This window comes from Myotis brandtii, unplaced genomic scaffold (assembly GCF_000412655.1).
Source record: "Myotis brandtii unplaced genomic scaffold, ASM41265v1 scaffold1182, whole genome shotgun sequence".
In the NCBI taxonomy this organism is placed as follows: domain Eukaryota; kingdom Metazoa; phylum Chordata; class Mammalia; order Chiroptera; family Vespertilionidae; genus Myotis; species Myotis brandtii.
The window spans coordinates 83,432-90,309 of NW_005354100.1; positions in this window are offsets into that span (position 1 = coordinate 83,432).

Below are 6,878 nucleotides of genomic sequence, written 5' to 3' on the forward strand. Positions count from 1 at the left end.
GATTTCGCTGCCTGTGGATTCCTCTAGTATTTTTATGGTTTCCCGACTTATACTTAAGTCCTTTATCCATTTTGAGTTTATTTTTGTGTATGGTGTAAGTTGGTGGTCTAGTTTCATTTTTTTGCATGTATCTTTCCAATTTTCTCAACACCATTTATTGAAGAGACTGTCTTGACTACATTGTATGTTCATGCCTCCTTTGTTGAATATTAATTGAGCATAGTGGTTTGGGTCGATTTCTGGGTTCTCTATTCTATTCCATTGATCTATATGTCTGTTCTTGTGCCAGTACCAGGCTGTTTTGAGAACAGTGGCTTTGTAATACAGCTTGATATCTGGTATTGAGATCCCACCTACTTTGTTTTTCTTTCTCAGGATTTCTGCAGCTTTTCGGGGTCTTTTTTTATTCCAGACAATTTTTTGGAAAGTTCTTTCTAGGTCTGTGAAATATGCCATAGTTATTTTAATGGGGAGTGCACAAATCAATAAATAACAAGTGCTGGCGAGGATGTGAAGAACAAGGAACCCTCGTGCACTGCTGTTGGGAATGCAGGCTGGTGCAGCCACTGTGGAGAACAGTATGGAGTTTCCTCAAAAAACCAAAAATGAAACTCCCATTTAACCCAGTGATCCCACTTCTAAGAATATATCCCATGAAACTAGAAACACCAATAAGAAAGGATGTATGCACCCCTATGTTCATAGCAGCACAATTCACCATAGCTAAGATTTGGAAACAGCCTAAGTGCCCATCAGCAGATGAGTAGATTAAAAAACTGTGGTACATCTACACAATGGAATACTTCGCTGCAGTAAAAAAGGAGTTCTTAACATTTGCAACAGCATGGATGGAACTGGAGAGCATTATGCTAAGTGAAATAAGCCAGTCAGAGAAAGATAAATATCACATGATCTAACTGATTTATGGAATATAATGAACAACTTAAACTGATGAACAAAAACAGATCAAGAGACAGAGAAGCATCGATCAGAACATCAGACCTCAGTGGGAAGGTAGGGGAGGGTGGGGGTAAGAGGGAGAGATCAACCAAAGGACTTGTACGCATGCATATAAGCCTAATCAATGGACACAGACAACAGGGGCATGAGGGCATGAGTTGGGGAGGTAATGGGGATAAGGACACATATGTAATACCTTAATCAATAAAGAAATTAACAGTCATAAAAATAAAGATAAATATTAAAAATAGAACTGCCATTTGATCTAGTAACCCCACTTCTAGGAGTATATCCCAAGAAACCAGAAACACCAATCAGAAAGGACATATGCACCCCTATGTTCATAACATCACAATGTACAATAGCTAAGATTTGAAAACAGCCTAAATGCCCCATCAGGAGATGAGTGGATTAAAAAGCTGTGGTACATGTACACAGTGGAACACTGCACTGCTATAAAAAGAAGGAATTCTTACCACTTGCAGCAGCATGGATGGAACTGGAGAGCATTATGCTAAGCAAAATAAGTCAGTCAGAGAAAGATAAATATCACATGATCTCACTCATTTGTGGAATATAAAGAACATCATAAACTAATAAATAGAAATAGATGCAGAGACAAAGAAGCATCCAACAGACTTCCAAACTACAATGGGAAGGCAGGGGAGGGTTGGGGTAAGAGATCAACGGAAGGACTTGTATGCATGCATGTAAGCATAACCAAGGACACAGACACTGGGGCGATGAGAGCATGTGCTGGGTTTAGGGGAGGCCGTGGGGAGGTCAATGGGGGAAAAAGGAGCCATATGTACTACTATTTGTAATACTTTAAACAATAAAAATAAATAAATATATTAATTAATTAATTAATTAAAAACCCACTCACACATACACAGACCAAAAAACAAAACCACATACACCCACACACTGAAAAACCTTTGAGTCTGCTATTTGTGGAGCTCACTGAATTTTGCTCTGATGTTGAATTTTGTCCCTAGGTTTGTCTATCCTGGGCCTCTTGGGAGTTTCTCTGGTGCAGGTCAATATGACACTGTCCCTTTCTGACCCTGGGCAGCCTTATTGAGGTCCGATAGATTGAATCCCCTAGTAGTCTAATGGGCAGGGACTCTTTAGCCCAGAGGCTGGGTCTGCCTTGAGTCTCAGGCCTTAGTTGTCCCTATTTTGGGCTGTACTCCTTTTCCCCATGGATTGGGGCTCTGTGGGGGTATCCTGATTTTGGCCAGGATGGTTTAATCAGACTTGTGGTCAGGTAGTGCCAGAAACTTTTAGGAAGGGTAGGAGGGGCGGGCCCTTTCTCTTCTAATGCCTCTGCTCTGCCTGGTTTGCTGGCATCTCCTCTCTGCCACCTGCAGGGATACTGATTTCCTTCCCTGGGCTTTTCCCCCTTGTCTCAGGCCCATCTGCAGGTCAACTCAGAAGCAACTCTTTTGCTGGTTGGAAAGAGGGCACCTCCCCTGCATTCCAGGTGGGCAGGGCTGATCTCCTCCCAGGTCCTACTGACCATCCCACTTTATACTCACCAGCACAAGTTCCTCCAAGAAATAGAGGGTCCCCCAGGTTCTATGTTAAGTGTGTCCTCAGACCCCTCCATTGTGGGCTGGCCCTGAGCTCCATGGCATGGTCCTTCCCACTGATCAGGAGGAGCTTCCCAGGATGCACAATGGTGGGGTTCTAGCGCTAGTCTATCCAGGGACTTCAGCCCTGGGCTTCCAATGCTGCACCCACTCTGCAGTCTCTACAGCCAGTGCCCTGGGGGCCTCCTCTCTCAGTCCCAAGCATTCTCATCTCTCCCACAGATCTGCAGCCTTTTAAGTCTCTTTAGGGGCTCAGTTTTAGTAAGCCCAGGGAAGGGGAGGCTACATCTACCTTCCTGTCTTCAGTACAGTTCCCGCCCCTGATCCCTGGTGATGTTGCTGAGCAGATGGGTTTTAGGGTAGTGGTGGCAGCACAACAGGGTCAAGATTTCTGCCAAGTCAGTGGTGATCATGCTGTGGTCACACAAGGTTCAGGCTGGATGCCCAACAGGTGCTCGTGGTGGGCCAGGTGCACGGAGGTCCCACCAGTGTCTGTTGCAGGTGTGTGGGGTCCCACCAGTGTTTGCTAAGGCCCGTGGTCTGGGTGGTCAAGTTATCTTTTGATTTCTTCCTTGACCTCATTGTTAACACATTCATGGTTTCAGTGCCATATTATTTAGCCTCCATGTGTTTGTGGGGATTTTTGTTGTTATTGTTATTGTTTTTGTGTGTTTACTTTCTAGTTTCTTACCATTGTGGGAGATTGTAGATGCTTGATATGATTTCAATCTTTTTAAATATATTGAGACTTATTTTGTGGCCTAAAATATGATCTATCCTGGAAAATGTTCCTTGTGCACTTGAAAACAATGTATATTCTGCTGCTTTGTGCTGAACAGCTCTAAAAATATCAATTAAATTTTTCTAGCCTCATGTTTCCTTTATGACAGTGTTTCCTCATTGATTTTCTGTCTAAAAGATCTATCCATTGAAGGCAATGGGGTGTTTAAGACCCAAACAATGACTACATTATAGTTTAGGTCTGCTTAGTTTGGGAATATTTATTAATTTATTTATTATTGAATTCATTGCAGTGACATCTATAATAATAAAAGCATAATATGCTAATTAGGCCGGACAGCCGAATGACCTTCCGGATGTCCTTCCAGATAAAGCTGCACTGGCGGGGGCCAAGGCAGAGGCAGTTAGGGGCGATCAGGCAGGCAGGCGAGTGGTTAGGGGTGATCAGGCAGGCAGGTGAGCAGTTAGGGGCGATCAGGCAGGCAGGCAAGTGGTTAGGAGCCAGCAGTCCCAGATTGCAAGAGGGATGTCCTACTGCAGGATTGGGGCTAAACTGGCAGTCGGACATTCCCCAAGGGTTCCCGGATTGGGAGATGGTTCAGGCCGGGCTGAGGGCCTCCCCAACCCCATGCACAAATTTTGGGCACCGGGCCTCTAGTTAGTTAATAAAATTATATAGGTTTGGAGAGAACCATGATGGCAGCATAGGTAAACACCAGTACTCACCACCTCTCACAACCACATCAAAATTACAATTAAAATGCAGAATGACCATCATTCTGAACTGCCTAAAATCTGGCTGAATGGAAGTCCTACAACTAGAGAAGTAAAGAAGAAGAGTACATTGAGACTGGTAGGGGGAGTGGAGGCACACAACATGCTGGTCCAAAACCCATGTGTGGCTTTTGTTTTTAAGGGAGGGATAGCTTCACTGCAGAGGCCTCCTGTGAGAAGCAAGGTCTCCCAGCCCCACACCAGACTCCAGCCAAGCGTTCCAGAGCTGAGAAGTGAAGTCCCATAACTTCAGGATGTAAAAACCAATGGGGAGATAAGGACACATTTGTAATACCTTAATCAATAAAAGAAATACATAATAAAAAAAAGAAAAAAAAAGATAGACAGATGAAGTTGTTACTATTTTCTCTGATTACCTAGTAAAGTCAGATGTAAAAGTTAAAATAATGAACTAATAAACTTCTATAAAGCAATGCCAGTTAAAAGATCAATGAAATTGTCATGGGGAAGGTCTTTCTAATAAGCATGACTCCAAATCAAAAAGTCGTAACATAAAAGGAAAAAAAGTAGAGCATTTAAAGTAAAAACAAACAAAAAAACAACAACAAAAAAAAACAATGGGGACTGTAGCTGAGTGACACAGAGGCTGCTGGAGACCCAGGCAGTTCTCTCTTAAAGGGCCAGCACAAGAAATTACTTGGGCTCACTCCCTCTGGATTCCACCACTGGGGTGGCAGCTTTGGGAGATCCAGGGACATACAGGGAGGAACTGGATTGTCTGGCATTGCGGCAGGAACTCAAGGGAAGCTTTCTTCCAAATGGGGGTGCTCACAGGGGTCATTGTTCCTGTACTGAGACCTCCCCTGTTGCAGAGCTTACTGGCACCCATACCTGAGTTTCCATCAAAGTGGCTCACACTGTTTGCTCCACCCTGGCAGTTCTCTGAGACTCTGCTCTATCCAATTTGCCGCCCCACCCAAGCTATTTGCAATGGCTTTTCCATATCAATGGCCTGTCCTGGCTCAGGCTTCAGACTTTTCTAAAATATCTCAAACAAGCATCAGCTGACATCAGCGTGCCCCATACCTATCAATAAGAGATCCAAGACCTGACAATATCACCAGCCTGCCTTGCTTCATAGCTTGGCCTCGCCTGGGCAATTCCAAGCCCAATACAAGTAGCAGCCATCTGCAGATTGATCTGTAGCTCCTGCAAGGTGGCCCAGGCAGTGGCTGACTTTGCGCCTCCCAGGAAGCTTCAGACTATGCCAGATTACAACTCTACCACATCAATGAGTGAAAAGCTAAAGGGGCAGACTTGATGAGAAACAAATCCCCACTGAAACAAGTCTTGCTCCATAGGGGAGTCTCCTGCACAGCAGTTCTTCCACTATAGTTGCATCTGGTCCTCATAGCCAATTGGTCTGGGTGGGGAGTGTCAATCACTCCCAGTTGCGTCAAAAGCAACCAAGAATCAACTACAATAAGACTGGGCACACAGCCTACACAGAGGAACACCTAGAGTACCCAGCTCAGGTGACTGGGGAGGCTGAGCCACTGGGTCCTACAAGACACCTCCTACACAAGGCTACTCTACCAATTCCAGGAGAAATAGCAGTTCTACCTAATACATAGAAACAAACACAGGGAAGCAGCCAAAATGCAAAGACAAACATGTCACAAATGAAAGAACAGAAGAAATCTCCAGAAAAAGAACTAAATGAAATGGAAGCAAGCAAACAACTAGATACAGAGTTCAAAACAATGGTTATAAGTTGCTCAAGGATCTTAATGAGGGCTTCAGGGGGCTTAGTGAAACTTTCAAGGGTCTTGGTGAGACTTTCAAAGACATGAAAAAGGACCAGTCAGGAATAAATAATTCACTAATTGAAATGAAGAATAATTTACATGGAATCAATTGAGTAGAGGATTCCAAGAATCAAATCAGCGATTTGGAATATGAGGAAGCAAAGAAACACCCAATCAGAAGAGAAAAAGAAAAAAAGATTAAAAAATATGAAGATACTGTAAGGAGCCTCTGTGGGTGCCAGAAGGAAAAGTAGGAAAGCAAGAAATTGAAAACCTACTTAAAGAAATAATGACAGAAAACTTCCCCTACCTGGTGAATGAAATAGACTTACAAGTCCAGGAAATGCTTTGAACTCCAAACAAGAGGAACTCAAAGAGGCCCACACAAGACACATCATAATTAAAATGCCAAAGGTTAAAGACAAAGAGAGAATCTTCAAAGCAGCAAGAGAAAAGCAGTTAGTTACCAGAAGGGAGTGCCCATATGACTGTCAGCTGATTTCTCAACAGAAACTTTGCAGGCCAGAAAGGATTGGCAAGAAATATTCAAACTGATTAATAGCAAGGACCTACAACCAAGATTACCCAGCAAAGCTATCATTTGAGAGCAAGATATTGAAAACCTATTTGAAGAAATAATGATAGAAAACTTCCCCTACCTGGTGAAAGAAATAGACTTACAAGTCCAGGAAGTGCAGAGAACCCCAAACAAGAGGAATCCAAAGAGGACCACACCAAGATACATAATAATTAAAATGCCAAGGGCAAAAGAAAAAGAGAGAATCTTAAAAGCAGCAAGAGAAAAACAGCTACCTACCCTTGTAGGTACCCATATGACTGTTAGCTGATTTCTCAACAGAAACTATGCAAGCCACATGGGAGTGGCAAGAATAGTGATGAATAGCAAGAACCTAAAGGGTGTCCCAAAATTCACGCAAGAAGTAATTTTGATAGGAAACACAGGTTTATAATTAAAAATTGTAATTTTTTATTGATTCATAAAGTATACAGTATAGGGTTATGTATGGAATAGCATATC